This window comes from Nyctereutes procyonoides, unplaced genomic scaffold (genome assembly GCF_905146905.1).
Source record: "Nyctereutes procyonoides isolate TBG_1078 unplaced genomic scaffold, NYPRO_anot_genome, whole genome shotgun sequence".
Taxonomy (NCBI): Eukaryota; Metazoa; Chordata; class Mammalia; order Carnivora; family Canidae; genus Nyctereutes; species Nyctereutes procyonoides.
The window spans coordinates 87,337,280-87,353,875 of NW_026575140.1; the positions used below are offsets into that span (position 1 = coordinate 87,337,280).

At 44.8% G+C, this 16,596-nt stretch overlaps 1 protein-coding gene across 1 annotated transcript in view; it reads right to left on the minus strand.

The window, feature by feature from the left end:
- OPCML (opioid binding protein/cell adhesion molecule like) overlaps nt 1–16,596 on the minus strand; it is a 494,531-nt gene that overhangs the window by 331,664 nt on the left and 146,271 nt on the right. The window lies entirely within an intron of this gene.

The window sequence follows — 16,596 nt, forward strand, 5'->3', positions numbered from 1 at the left end:
ACCCTTTTCCAAGCTTGATCTCTGGAAAAATGCTATAACCAGTGCTTGATGCTGTGGGATTTTTTAAAAAAGTAAATGATAGGAAATATATGGATTAAAAATCATCAGTCTCTCTCACATATTCATTAGTTTTCAGATTCGAATGGACTCAGGATGGGTCTGAGAGATATCAGATGGTAAGCCAGATAGGATTTTCATGGAAATTGATAAGCAGTCCAGTTCCCCGTAGCAAAGGGATTGGGAGTCCGTGTACGTGTGGTTTGCCCCCATTATGGTTTTTACCGCATGCCAGCCAGTATGTGAGGGGCTGCACCATTTTATTTATTTAATTTTGGAAACCTTTAATAACTGAGTAATTACACATGCCACTCTCTCAGCTAGTAGACAAGGAAAGGCAAACCTGGTCAACGGCCTCTAAATTCCTGACTGAGGGGATAAAAATAGAAATAAATAAATAAATACTCACTGAGAAAACTTATATACACTAGTTATAAAAAAATACTGTAAAGGATAAAACGTTACCGATTTATTCATATGTTATATTTTTTTCCCACAATTTATTTGTGTTCTATCACTTCCCATCAAGGATTTGAGGCAGTTTATCAAAAACTATCTCCTAGTTAGGGCTATTTTAGACGTTAACACCCAAAAAGGTCCAAGAAGGACAGAGCAAGGAAGAAGGGATCTTCACCTCCAGGTCTGGGCAAGAGCGGCAGTGATTTCTTTACAACATAACACAGAAAGGCTTTACAGCAGAGAGGGCATTGGGGAAACTTTTTGAAACCTGCAGGAAAACAATCTTTAGGTTAAATAAACTTTTAAAACCGAGCTCCGTGCAAATTTAACACACCCCAGAGACCACAGACTTAAAGCGTTCAACGGTTTCTTCTATCAGTGACTTAAGTGACAGAAATAGTCAAGATAACTTACTGCTTCTGCTATTCTTTCTTTCTTTCTTTCTTTCTTTCTTTCTTTCTTTCTTTCTTTCTTTCTTTTTTTTTTAAGAGAGGGAACAGCCGGAATAATTAAGTTGTCCAATTCAGAAAGGGCTGCCACATTCTTAGTTTTATCTGCAGCAGCTCTGTACTCCTTGAAACCTCTGCAAATTTTTGAAATGAAAGTTTTATTTTTTTTCCCCTTAGATCTGAACCCTGGGCTGCTGTCTGAGAGAGTTGGTGGTGACGAATCAAGTCAGTTAATAAAAAGATGTGAATGAAGCAAGGGGGAGGAAGCCAATGTGCCGAGACTTAAGGACTGCAGGTGCATCTCCATGTAAAGTCATGGGTTTCCACGGAGACAGCTGGGCCGCCTGGTGGCCAGGCCTGTCCATCAGCCGGCGCAGGGCACCGGGGTACCTGCAAGCTCACCACTGGACGTGGATCATGTTCAGGAGGGCCGACTTTCCGCAGTTCTCACAGGTTCCAGCGTTCCTCTCTTTGCTGCAGGATGGATGTTCCTTAGCAAAGTGAGTGCTCAGCAATGAGCAGCCTGGGCCAGAGAAACGGCAGTTCTGGAGAAGCATTTAATTATACTAAGAAGGACATCACTTCCACAGGAGGACAAGGTGGTTCTGGATCCTCCACTCTTGTCTTTTGGTTGATTTTGTTTGGTTCCCTGGTGAGTTTTAGGAGTTACAAACATCAAATGGCTTGCCAAGGCCCACCCTGACTTCTCCTCTGAAGAATAAAAGCACCTTCTCTTGAAGATTCTTTCCCAAAAATGGGGAGGTGGGGGGCGCTAATCTTCTTCTCTTTGTAACAGGGAGCAAGCTGAAGCAAAGAGCCAAGGGGTAAGTTCACGTTTCAATAGGTGCACATATGTGTGTACAGCTATTTACTGCACGACGTTTATTCAGCTTCAACTAGAGTTTTGGAAGTTTTCCCTACAACCTCTTTCATTTTGAAATGTCTCAAAGTCCCTCATCTTATGTGAGGTGAGTTAGAGTAGAAGATCTTGCCTGGGGGACGCAGAGCCCAGCGGGTGCAGTAGGAAAACAGCCGACTAAGCCTTGCTTCTTCTCATGGTGACCAAAGAGGCATCAAGTTTCTTGCCATGTAACGCACATCTTCACTGCCTCAGTTTACCGAAACTTCTCCCTCGCTGGAGTTAGGTCATATGCATGACAGCCTAATGCCCCCAAAGACAATGAACCGTAAGACAAGAGGCCAGACTTCAACACGGCATCCTCACAGGGCTGCTGTGGGTCCTCATATTAAAACAATTAGCCCTTGATTATCCTGTGTGGCTTGCTCCTGGCCAAATGTTACCCCTAGACAAGTTAATCTCTGTCAACTAACACATTTTGGAATTTTCTTTCAGATTGTAAGCAATATTTCTGAGTTCCCCAGAAATATAATTCAATCGTGAAATTATCCTAAGCAAAAATGCACATGCATGCTAGGCCAAAACTCCAGGTGAAAACTAACTAAATAAATAACAGTACAATACTACTCAAGTAAATTACTTCCTAATAATATAGTCTTTTGATGATCTTATTGCCCCTCCCCCACTCTACGAGCATAGAATTGTTAGCTACATTCATTAAAAATCTAAGTGAATCTAAGTAAAACTTTACCCTAAGCCCAGTGGGAGAAAGACCATCATGCATTAAAATAAGCTCTGAAATCAATTCGATCCCAAATATTTATTCATCTAGCAACCGCTATGAGAATATTTCTAAAAAAAAAAATCAATACAACTTTATTACTTTTAAGTAGATATTTTTGACTTACAAAATGTCTAAATGGACGTTTTAGTGATTCTGAGTTAATGATCAGATAGTTCTGAGAAGCAATAATCTTTTGCATGCTAACCATGCATAGAGACCAAGTGTCCAGAACATATATAAAGGTAGACTTCTGACCCACCACCAAGAAACCCACCTATTATCTATAGTAACCAGCACAGGAATCCCACATGCTCGATGTCAGACTCATGGGAAGACAGCAGGCTGGCTCTACCAACAACCCAGGAAGACGAACAATGGCCCCTGTAACAATCGGCCCTCAACAGCCAGGAACACAGGAGTAAGTGGCAGCTCCCCTAATGTTTGTTCCTGCTTCCAACTTTGGACAAGGCAGAGAAAGTCAAGGATGCACCCCTACCCGGTCGCATAGGATGCCCTGCCTCCCACTCCCCAGGCCAGTAGCCTCCCATCAGTGCCCACCTGGCACCTTCCCTTTTATAAAACCTCCATAAAGCTTTCCCATTCCTCTTTGAGTCTCTGCCAAATGCAAGTGATAGTGGCTGACTCCCTTGCCATAGCAAGATCTGAATAAACAGCCTTTCTTTGTTCTCATTTGGTTGGTGTTTATTTCCACATGATGATTTCTTTTAAAAAGTTTATTTTCTTTTAAGTGGGTTACACGCTATCCTTAACATCATACACACATAATTGTTTTGCTTAGAAGATAACTTCTTATATTGTGCCAACAAATACACACACACACACAAAACAAAACAAAACAAACAAAAAAAAAAGAAACCAATCCTGAAGTTGAGTCCACAGAGCATTTTCAGAAATAATGATGATATGGATGCCAGTGTCATAGTGGTCACCACCACTCAGCAGCACATGACCCATTTTGATGCACTGGGTGCCAAGAACCGATGAGAGCACTTTATACATATGAATTCATTCCCTTCCCACAGCAGCCCTATGAGAGCGGGGCTGTCTTACTTAACACAGGAAGAGGGACGCCTGAGTGGCTCAGTGGTTGAGCACCTGCCTCTGGCCCAGGGAGTGACCCTAGAGTCCCAGGATCGAGTCCCGCATCGGGCTCCCTGCATGGAGCCTGCTTCTCCCACTCCCTGTGTCTCTGCCTCTCTCTCTGTGTCTCTCATGAATACATACATAAATAAAACCTTAAAAAAAAAAGAAAAGAAAAAAAAAAACCACACACACACACAAGAGTCTGAGAGGTCAAGCACATGCTCAGTCCCACCAGCTAGTAAGCGGCAGACCCAAGCTTCCCAAGTCAGACCCCCTCTGCCTCTGTGCTTTTCACCCCTACAGACATGGACCAAATCCATGAAGTGTGTCCTGGCTTGAAGAGGAGAAGACTAGAGGACAAGTTGCTTCGCAAAAATGTTTTCATAAAAAGCAACAAATACACCTTTTATTTTTCATCTAAAGAGAGAAAACAGTAACAAAAACAGGATGCAATGCAATATCCCCTATTAAATACATAACAAGGGATGCCTGGGTGGCTCAGTGCTTGAGCCTCTGCCTTCAGCTCAGGTCATGACCCCAGGGTCCTGGGATCGAGTCCTGCATTGGGCTCCCTGCATGGAGCCTGCTTCTCCCTCTGCCTGTGTCTCTGCCTCTCTGTGTCTGTCTCGAATAAATAAATAAGATCTTAAAAATAAATAAATACATAACAAGCAATCACAACTATCTATGGAATACAGGATATTTTTTAAGGGATAAAAATAAAAGTGACATCACTCTTCTGTGTAACCAACTACGCAGCAGAACCACACTGCTCCTTTGGAAGTGCGTGCTGAGGCCTTGGCCCGGATCTCCAGATCTGGGCTTTGTCTGTGGAGCATGAGGCAGGCAGATGCATCTTGTGGAAAGTTTCCACGGATGAGTCTGACAGTGTGCCTAGGATTGGGGGCCTCAAATCTAAAGTTTCCAAAGAGCCAGTTGTTCTGGTCATATAGACAAACCATACAGTGGGTTCGTAGAAACTTTTAAAATATTCCATCCAGGGCGTTTGGAGTTGTGCAAACGCAGGCCTTCATGCTCAAACCTCCACGTCTGTGGAGCTCTGCACTTAGGATGGCAATCACTGCTCACATGGACAGTGGAAGACGAAGTAAACGCTGGAAACAATATTAAACACAATTAAACACCCCACCCCCACAGCGTCACAACGCGGCCCATTTCAGCTCCATCTGCTCTCCTCAGAGACCAGGGGGCCTGTAGAATTTTCCCTTTATTGGATTTTTGCTCTAGCTTTGAAAGCTTTTGCTATGTGGTGGTCGTGGAAAGGAAGAGTAATGAAAATTGTCATTAATGAAAGTAAATACTGTTCATTAACTTCAGCTGTAACTCATCTAAAAGCTCAAATGACTTCATAATTAAAGCGCTAACCAAAATTAGTCATTAGAGTGTAATAATTAATTTAAAATTGCACACAATAGTACAAATCTAAGGTAATCACTAAAATGAAAAGAAATGAGATGATATTAAAGCCACAGATATCTTTTGGAGAACTCAAATAAAATAAGTGATTTTGCTGTCACTTCCAAGGAAAATGAATAGCTCTGATTCTGACATCTGGCATTTCCCAGTGTGATTCCCTTTACCTTTTCTTACCCACCTGGAAGGGAAAGATAATAACATTTACCTTTTGTGCCTCTCAGGAATATTAATATTTTAGAAGGACTTTGATATCAGTTTGAGAAAGCCACACCAGGGAGCAGACAATTATTACAACACAGAGTTAGGTTGCCGTAATTTGCGGACTTCGTTGTGACCTGCAGGAATTTCTTCTGCCAGGAACCGGACATGCATACAGTAGGTCTTAAGCAGTGTCTGCTGAACCAAATATGCTTCTCCGTCTTACACATAGACACTGCTTGTTTGTCACTTTTCAAAAGTGGCTCCCGCCACATGGAGTTGCACAAGATAAACGGTAAAGCTTTTGAAATTCTGGGTTCCTCACGGAGTATGTATGGGAGGGAGGGTGAGTTTATCAGGGGAGAGAAGAGCATGAAGCACACAGAGCAGAAGTTCATCTAGGCCAGACTAGCCAACCTGCAAGGCCGGAGAGCAGCAGCATCACTTGGAAGCCTCTCTGAACACAGGTGGCTGGGCCTCACCCCACAGCTTGTCCTCTGTGTGTCTGAGTCGAAGCCTGGGAATCTGCATCTCCAAGTTCTCAGATGAGGCTGCTGCTGCTCGTGGCCTAAGGACCGGACTTTAAGAACCAGGGGTCCAGACTAAATGAAAGCTCCAACATTCACTGGTAAGTAGGCATCCTTACTCTAGTGTGCACCATGACGTAAACAGCACCCACATTCGATATGAGCGTCAGTCACAAGAACTCCTTTTCTTTTAGATCTAAATTGTAATTAGTTAACATACAGTATAATATTAGTTCAGGTGGACAACTTAGTGACTCAACACACACAACACATGTGCCCTCCTGAATCCCCATTCACCTAATTTACCCACCCCCCACCTACCTCCTCTTTCGTAACCATCATTTTGTTCTCTATAGTTAAGAGCCTGTTTCTTGGTTTGCCTCTCTCTTTTTTCCCCCTTAAGATCATTTGTTTTGTTTCTTAAATTCCATATATGAGTGAAAACATATGGTCTTTGTCTTTCTCTGACATTTAATTTAACATTATACTCTCTAGCTCCATCCACATCATTGCAAATGGCAAGATTTCATTCTTTTTATGGCTGAGTAATATTCTATTTGTGTGTGTGCACCACCTCTTCTTTATCCATTCACCAGTTGAGGGACATTTAGGCTCCTTTCATAAATTGGCTATTGCTGATAATGCTGCTATAACCATGGGGGTGCATGTGTCCCTTTGAATTAGTACTTTTGTATCCTTTGGGCAATACCTAGTGGTGCAATTGCTGGGTTGTAGGGTAGTTCTATTTTTAACTTTTTGCGGAAACTCTATATTGGTTTTCCCAGAGTTGGCCATAAATACTCTTAATTGACTGACTATAGGAGTATGAGCAACTTCTCTGAGCCTAGATTTTTTTTGCACACAAAAATATGCACCTCCGTAATGAAAAGACATACAAAAACTATTGTATAATTCCTTTTTCTGCAAATAAAAAATACTTTATGAATGCTTTCTACAAACAATTCAAAGTCTTTCCTGAGATCAAGTGACACACCCTGATTCAGTTTTCACATCTGTAAAATGAGGAGAATAATCTTGACTGGTCTGACCGATGGGCCATTATGAAGATCAGGTCAGCTGCTGTTAAGACAAGAGTACTTTAAGAGAGAGAACACACGAGCAGGTGGCAGGGGGCTGAGGAAGAGGGAGAGAAAGAACCCCAGGCAAGGTCCATGCCCTGCGTGGAGCCCGACATGGGGCTTGATCTCATAACCCTGAGATCATGACCTGAGCCAAAACCAACAATGGGATGCTTGACCAACTGAGCCACCCAGACACCCCTCTTCTGATTATTCTCTTATCCTAAGTGAACTCAGTCAACCCAATATCTTTGCTAAGAACCCAAACGTGTTTCTCCAGCCCAGATCTCTGTGTGCTCCTGACCATACGTCCAACAAGCTACTTCACATCCCCACTTAAAGATTTCAAAGGCATCATTAACTTACAAGGTCCAAAACCCAAATCTTGCTTCTTTTTTTTTTTTCCTCTGAAGTATACTCTCCCTCCAGGAAATGGCACTTCCATCCATGCAGTTAATCTTGCCAGGAGCTTGGGAATCATCCAACACCTTCCTTAATCTAATCCATGGTCAAGTCCCAGATGTATTTCTAACCCATGCACTTCTCTTCATCCCATTATTGCCACCCTGACGTAGGATAACATCATGTCTCCTACACTGGTTAAAGGACCTCCCCTTAATTAGTCTATTTCTCCTCTTCCCTGACGCACCTGTCATTTCACCTCCACAACACAAACACTAGCATCTCTATGAAAGTTCATTGTCATCCCCATCACTGTCACTGTCCTCATTATCATGTACCATTTATAGAATCCTTTCTACAGGACAGAAGTCTTAGAAAAAAACATTTTCTCTACTAACTTAAGGTACTACAACAGTTGACGTATTCTCGTCTGGCTTTTTAGAGATGCAGAAATGAAAGAGAGGTTAAACATCTTGTCCAAGGTTGTGCAACTTGTAGGGGGCAGAGGTGTGATTGAAACCCAGACAGTCTGACAGAGTCCACATGGTAGGACACCGCCCCCCCCCCAACGCATTCCTGAATATGCCACTCCTTCCATGAAACTCAATAGCGGCTTCCCGCTGCCTTTGGGATCAGACTTGCCATCTCCACCAGGAATCTCAGGGCTTCATACAACTTGGCCTTGGCGTTACCTTCAACTCTGCTTGTTTTCTCCTCTGTGTGTGGTGAGTCAGCTGTGCTGGCTTAATTCATTTATGGCATGTGTCGAGTGCTCTTCTGCTTCAGTGTCTTTGAACATGATGTTCCTTCCACTGGATCTCACTGCTTTAGAGAGGCTTTCTCTGACCCTACACATCTAAATTAGGCTGCTCTTGTTGTGTTTATTATACCCTGTCTTTTCTTTGATAGCACTCAACCTGATGTCTAAGTATTCATTTGTGCAATGGCTTATTTCGTATCTAGCTTCAGGGGGGCAGGACCAAGACTGCCCGGTTCACTACTGTTTAGGCAACATCTAATAAGCCCAGTGAAATATGAATAGGAATGTCCTAGCAGAAAACAATGGGAAAGTGGAAAACAAGCTGCCAATATATTGTAAGTAAGGAGTTGGGAGAAGCAACGGATGCTTAGAGAAAGAGCTGGAAGTGAGAAGAGGCTGAACTGACAACAAAAGCCATTGAGTTGGTTTAGACAAAAGATGACAGGGACAGAATCTGATACTGACCTTGGCTGGGAGCCTAGGAAAGGGGACTAATGCAAACTGGTTCTGGACAAATGGACCAAGAAGAATGCAGTCATCCCACAGAGCACTCTAGGCCTGAACCCAGAGGTTGCACTTAGAAACACAAGCAGAAAAAAACATTTCCTGTGGGGAAGGGAGGCTGAGAAAGAGCTCAAAATAGCAGGAAGCAGGGAGTCTGGAACAATATACACAGAAGAAACCTGACGTGTACTCCTGTAAGTAAGACTGCCTGCTGCAGGCCACGGATCATTAGCCAATAGTGGCACCAGCCCTCCTGACCTGGCTGAGGGCCTGTGTGGCTGCAGGCACGGACTTCCCAAAGGCCCCTCTGAACACTGCTTCCTGCAGCTGCATTAGGAGCCTTGTCCTAGGGCATTATCCCCGATACCCTGGTGAGACATCTGAGAAGACTCACAAGGAATCAAGACCACGGAGTCTAAGATTCTTCATGAATGTGGAGAATAGGAAAGCAGTGAATCCCAACACCGTGGAACAAGAGGGGATGTGTTCCACGTCACTGGCACCCTCGCTGGTTCCCTTTGCAGTGCCGGGATCCTCTCTGATCCAGCAGGGTCTTACCAACTCTAAGAGCTGGTCCCGCCATGCAGGGCACCCCACGTGGCTTTCACTGAAATGAGTCTGGCATCCATCGGCGGCAACGTCGGGGGAAGAGGCCTGCTGCAAGCAGCAGATGCTAGGAAGGCTTTGTTTCTACCTCTCGAATCCAAGGCTTACACACACACACCTACATGCCATTCAGACAAAGACCAACTTGGATTGCTGATTGGAACAGCTCCCTTCCAATATTTTGGTTATCCTGGAGGAGTGAGAACAGTGTCATCCACCGGAGAATCACACAGAAACCAGGGCCAGGGAGAAGCGAGATTTAGATTCTGGCTCTGCTGTGAGGACCTCCTAAGAGCTGCGGCGGGAGCGCTAGCAGAGTGATTAGTACGGAACGAGCAGCAGCGGAGGCCACGGCCCTATGGTAACATTTCCTTAGGCCTGCTCGGCAGACCACCGTGTTCAAGACCCCATCCTTTCCTGGGATTGGCTGCGAGGTGTTGTAAAGCTCCGGCCCACAGGGACTGTCGCTGTCAGGGAGCCCCGCGCCTTGGCGGAGCCCGAGAAAACCATGGCATCTTATCGGCGAGAAGAGCAGGGCTCAGCGGGGCTTGGTTTCTCCAGGATCACAGGACGTGGCCAGAGATGTCACCTGCTACCTGGTGGCCGGGCCACTCTCCGAGCCCTCGCTCGCTGCTGTGCTCCCCATGGCCTGGGCTGAGAGCTCCCTGAGATACCAGATCTGCTGCTGGGGTGTGGGGGGTGAACCTCCCCAGGGCAGGCGACGGGTGCCTCATGGCCTGGGCCTTCACGCCCAAGACGGCCACGTGACACACGCACCCAGTTTGCTCAATAAGGGAATGGACGAGCAAGGAGCATGAGTAAGCGCCAGGCCTCTGATGGGAGCCTAGTGTCTCCCGGTGGAGAAGCTGCCTCTCTCCTCTCCCCGGACCCTATCGCTTGGCTCAACAGCCGACGGGAATCCTCTGCAGCTCCTGGCCTTGCTCTCCCTGCCTCAAAGCCGGGCTCTGTGGCTTTGGCCTCTCCCACCCTCACCACACAGAGATGAGGCCATTGCTTGGCGGAGAGGGCAGTGTCACTGCGGGGGCAAGCCCTGCTGCTTCCTGGGCTCTACTCACTCCGCGCTGGGTCTTCACTGCCGAAAACAACATGACATAAAACAGGGGGGCAGGGGCAGGGGCAGGACTTAAACCACACTGTGATCAGGGTGGTGACGGCAACGTGAGCCACCTCATTCAAAGCCAACTCAACGGCCAGAGACAGCGACGAATCTGAAGTCCGACGGCTTCAGCTTTGAGCGCCCCCAGCCTGGCTCTCCTCCGACCTCCATCCCCACCATCCCTTCCATTCTTACCCCACCAGAAAGGCTCTGGGGCATCCGCACAAATGTGCCACATGTCTCCACCGTCACATCTCCATAGGTGCCCTTAAGGTGACAGCTTTGCTGGGCAGAGGAAGTCTGAGAGGAAAGCAAATGGGGGCAGGGGGTCGGGAGGGTGGACAGGCCAGGTGCGGGGGTGCAGGTGAGGCGGGGGGGGTGAGGTGGTGGAGGGGGCCGGGAGGGTGGACGGGTGGGTAGGGGGGTGCAGAGGGCAGGGGGCGTTGTGGTGTCAGGGGGCTGCAGTGTCGGGGGCCTGCGGTGTGGGGGGCGGGGCTGCACCTGTGGGCGGGCCACAGACCAGGCTCCACGGGGACAGGGGGACACAGGCACACAGGGTCAGGCCACCGCCCGTCCGCAGCGGGTTCGTCCAAAGCCAGGTGCCCGCGCCACCTGGAAGTGCCAGGGCAGGAACTTCCCGGGGCATCTGATTCTGTCCCCCCATCTTTGGCGCCAGAGAGAAAGATCCCCCGTATCTGTGAACTGCTCCCCACCATTTGTGAAAGGGGCAGGACCAGCACCAGCAGAGGGGATCACATCAACTCTGATTAGCTGAGGGTGTTTGCTGCTCTTGGGGCTGATGCCAGTTCTATCTTTCCAACTTTAATTTAGCCTGAAAAGTGATGACCTCCGACAGCACGTGCGGGCGTCAGCCTGACTCAAGCACAGCCTCAGACGCCAGGCGGTCTCCTAAAGAGTTCCCAGCTCGGCCCCATCTCTCCGTAGCACTCCCACCCCAGGCCCGGCTTTCAGCGTCTCCTGGCCTCACATCTTGGCAGCCAAACACTGCTTCTGCAGCCTGGTGGCATCCCGGGGACACAGTGGCCCGGCCGCATGTCCAGCAGCCTCCAGGCCTGCCCGGGCCGCTCCCTACAGCCCCAGGGAGTCAGCGAGTGGAGCCAGCCCTCCAGAGCCCCTCAGGGGAACCAATGCCCACTCCAGCCTCTCCTTCTAGCTGGTTAATTCCAAATATTCATTCGTTCGCTCATTTGCCAGGACAGTGCAACTCCTCCCTAGCAGGGGCGGCCTTACTGTTTCCACCCCCATGCTGTTGTCCGTGCACCTGAGATACCGGCAGTCCCAGATCCCTCGTGTCCCCAGGCCAACCCCTTAACATGGAAGCTGCAGCTGAAGGAGTGTTCTCCCCCAAATCACCATCGTACTCCAAGTACTTCCACATGGCACTTAACACATTTTATTCTAATGCTCCCTTTAAGAATCTGTTTCTGATACTAGAACTGAATGCTGTGTGCTCCCAACATCTGCAGGGCCCGGGGCAAGAGTTCAAATGGAGGCCCACATGCCAGGCCTCAACATTTTAAAGTTGTAAATCAAGCCATCACATTATAATCAAGATATATTCTTGGGGTGCCTGGGTGGTACGGTCTGTCAAGCGTCGGACTCTTGGTTTCAGCTCAGATTGGGTGATCTCAGGGTCATGAGATCTAGCCCCTCGTCAGGCTCTGCACTCAGTACGGAGTCCGCTTAATTCTCTCCTCCTCTCTCTGTCCCTCCCCCTGCTCTCTCTCTTTCTGTCTCTCCAAAATAAATAAATCTTTAACAACAATGGAATATATACATACGTATGTATACATACTTTATGTTCCTACCTTGATAAATACTCCTTTATAATGGCCTGCAAAACCAGGCCCAGATTTAGCACCTCAGGACTCCCCAAGGCCATTTGCTGGACTATGGTGGAGGATAATGATCCTGGATCCTGATCCTCTTCTAATTCCCCTTTTCCCCTGGATCTGCCTAGCTCTGAGAAGGATCTATGTGTACACATGAGGATTCCCCAGGCCTCACCTCCAGGCCCTGCCACCACCTTTTGTAAACAGCCCTTGGGTGTCTGTCCAGGAAACATGGCCCTGAGAGAGCGGCTGGGAATGGTTTTGATGAGGAATCTCAGTACCCAGAGCACTTTGCAAAGGGACGGTGTGTATACTCTCCCCTTCAAGGGAAGAAACACAACCAGAAGGGCTAAGCTGGGGGAGTCCAGTCCCCATGTCACTCTTGCCTAGGTAAGGGTAATGCTATCCCTAACCCTAGCCCATTGCCAGCATCCATCAGAAGATCAGTGAATAAACAAATGAAGGAATAAATAAATCATTTTTTACAAGCATACACAAAGTTTCACTTTGTAACAATGGGTAATACAAAGCCTGGCTGCACCATTTAAGGACAATAAGAATTTGTCTCTGAATTTGGGAAAAAAGTATATTTTAACATTATCACCAACATTACCTGTTAAGTTTGTCAGAGAGTTAAATATTTTAGTGAGTGAGTGAATTCATTTTTGCATTAAGGGGATACAGAATAACATAAAGAGCTTAAACTCTAAAATCAGGCTTAATCTTTATGAGCCTTAGTTTTGCTACCTATTTGGTGAGAATAGTAATAATATGCACTGAAAATATAAGTAAAACATCCAGCACGGACCCTGGCAAGTCATTCTTTACTTATTCTTCTGTACCTTGGAGGACAATTTTATGAGTTGCAGGGCATAGGACTAGCTGAGTAGACACTCCAGTGTTTGTTGAACTTCAATAAGCATAAAATACAAGCAGTGGGAGGCCTACTGTTGAGCAACGTGGAAATGTCAGATATAAAATCATATAGGATGACAAAAATAATTAAATGTATATCTGATTTGAAAGGATAAATTAATTCCCTACTGCCAGGAAACTATAACAAGAGGGAACTTAAAACCAGAGCACTGCAGTGAGCTGATATTGCGGGAAGTTTTTAAACTTGGATAGGGACTCTGGGCCTGGAAGATGAGGTTTAAAAAATCCATATGGAAACAGATGCGGCCAAGATCCCTACACAATTGGAAGCTGGAGCTCAGAGACTTGCATGAAGATACCATCTCAAAGGCTTGTCCATGTCGTAAGAAACAAATTAAAGGAATCCAGGGACCTCACCTATCAAGCCGGAGAAGCAGATAATCTGTCTGCCCTGTGGTGGAAGGAAAAGTGCCTGGGAAATCCCGTTAAAACTTATGTCACACGTAGATGCAGTGTCTGAAATCACATGGTGCTAAAATCTCCCATAAGCTCTGGTCCAGGAACTTTGAAACACCCGAGGCTCCCATAAAACATCTTCAAAATATGCCCTTAGGGAATAGCCCCAAGCCACAGGTGAGCGTGTGCCTCCCGCAGGAAGGAGGGGAACAAGTAAACAAGCAGAGCCCAGAAAACCAAGAGCGCTGAGAAAACAAGCCACGGTGCCACGAGTCGAGTCGTTGAAGAAACAAAAAGCGTTCTGGCACACAGAACTCTGAGGTGAAAGACAACACAGTTATTATGTTTAAGATAATTAAACCAACAAAAGAAGGAATACAAAGAATGGGAAGTTATTTCAGAAAGCATGTAGACAACCTTGTTTAAAAAAAGACAAAAAAAAAGCAGAGGGTTTACTAAATGCTAGACACTGTGGTAAGCATTTTATCTGTATTACCTCATCCAATCTGCTCAATCTTGACAAGTCTTTTGAGATACAGACTATTTTTACTTCATTTTTAGAGATGAGGAAACGTGGATACATAGATATTAAACAGAGCTCAAGATCCTCCAGCTCTTGAGCAAGGATGCAAAAAAAAAAAAAAAAAAATTAAACCCAGGCTATCTTGTTCCAGAGAATGTTCTCTTTATCATTCAAAGCAACTATGGAATTTCAGGAAATGAAAAGAATCATCATTAAAATTAAAACTCAGTGGTTAGGGGTGCATAGGAGGCTCAGTCAGTTAAGTGTCCCACTCTTGATTTCAGCTCAGGTCATGATCTCAGGGTGGTGAGGTCGAGCCCCACGTCGGGCTCCAAGCTCAGTGGGGCGTCCGCTTGAGATTCTCTTTCTCCCTCTCCCTCTGCCACTTCCTCCCACTCGAATGTGATCTCTCTAAATAAATAAATAAATAAAGTCTTTAAAAAAAATCCAAAACTCAGTGGCTAAGAGAAGATTGGATACATTTGAAGAAAATAAAAAAAAAATAGAAAATACACATGAGGAAATTATACACACCACCTCATGGAGAGAAGATATAGAAAAACTACGAATGCAGGTGGAGGATATGAAAGACATAAAAATTAAAAGGCAAGGGTCCAATCTATCACTAATAAGAATTTCAGAAGTAAGGCAATGGAGCCTTAGACTTACAAAGGATACTTAATCTTCAGTAAAGTTAAAAAAAAAAAAAAAACCTAAACATGGATATGTCATAATGAAACCACATTACACCAAAGACAAAGTTTACCTTAAGAGTAACAAGAGAGAGAGAGAAAAAAAAAAAAAAACTACAGATTACCTTAGAAAGGGCAAAAATCAGACTGATAACAGCAGACTTTTTATCAGGAAAAGCACAGGGCAGAGAGCCCCCAAATAACCAAATCAGTGTGATAATTTAAAAACACAGCAAAATTTTCAGCCTAGAATTGGACACTCAAACAAGCTACACATGAGAAAAGCCTGAATAAAGTCTCCATCACCCAGTCAAATAATGAATTTGTAAAATTGTCAAGCTCGTTCTAAAATTCATATGGAATTGCACACAACATAGACCAAAGTGCAAAAGAAGAACAAAACAGGAGAATTCATGCTTCCCGATTTCAAAAGTTACCACAAAGCAACAGTAATCAAGAAAGTGTCGTACTGGCCAATGCAAACATATAGATAAGTCAAGCAGAATTCAAAGCACAGAAATAAATGCATACACCTGTGTTCAACTGACCTTTAATAACACCACCTAGACTGCTGCATGGAACAAGAACAGTCTTTTCAACAAATCATGCTGGGAAAACTGGAAAGCCACGTGCTAAAAATGCAGTTAACACCCGCTTCGCACCATACGCAAACATTAACTCAAAATAGATCATAGCCTTCAACATTAGAGCTAAAACTATAAAACTCTTAGAAGAAAATACAGGGGTAAATATACATAACCCTGATTTGGGTCCTTTTTAGATAGGACACTAGAAGGATGAACAACAAAAGAAAAAAATAGCTACGCTGGACTTTATCAAATTTAAAACGTTGTGTACACCCGGAAAGTGAAAAAGAAAACCCACAGGATGGGAGAAAATATTTATACATCATATTTCTGGTAATAGACTTATATCAGGAACATATAAAGAACATTTACAACCCAATAATAAAAAAGACAACCCAATTAATAAATGGGCACAGGACTGTAATACACATTCCTCCCACAAGGAAGAATAAATAAAGCAGCTGTACAGCTGGCCAGCAAGCAGCTTATGAAGAGATGCTAACCGTCTTTCTTCATCAAGGACATGCAAGTCAAAACCACAACGACATGCCACTTCACAATGACTGGGGTGGCTAGAATGAAAGAGATAATGACAAATGTTGCGGAATACATGGAAATTAGAGCGTGTGTATGCTGCTAATGAGAATGTAAACTGGTTCAACTTCTTTAGAAAACATCTGACAGTTTCTTAAAAAGGTAAAACACACTGTTAACATATAACCTAGAAATCCCACTTCGGGTTATATATCCAAGAGAAATAAAAACATGCCCCCCCCCAATTTTTACATGAATGTTCATAGCAGCATTATTCGTAAAATCCAAAACGCGGAAACAACTTAAATGTCCAACAAATGATGAATGGAGAAATAAAATTTTAAAGTCATACAATTATTTAGCCACAAAGAGGAATAAAGTACCGATATGTGCTCTAAGAAGCCAGTCACAAAAGACTACCTATGATATAGGATATATAATATAGAATCATAATATATGATTCTGCTCATACTAAGGTCTAGAACAGAGAAATCTATGGACATAGAATGTAAATTTAATGATTGCTTAGGGCTGGGGGCTGCAGGGGTGATGGTGGTAGTGGTGGTTGGATATTCCAAAATCAACTGTGGTGATGGCTGCCAAGATCTGTGGACCAACTAAGAAAAGCAATCAAAATGTATATTGTTAAGGGGATGAACTGTAGTTTAGACTACAGACTATTACTAAAGGCTATATTTCAAAAAGAAAAGAAAAGAAAAGAAAAGAAAAGAAA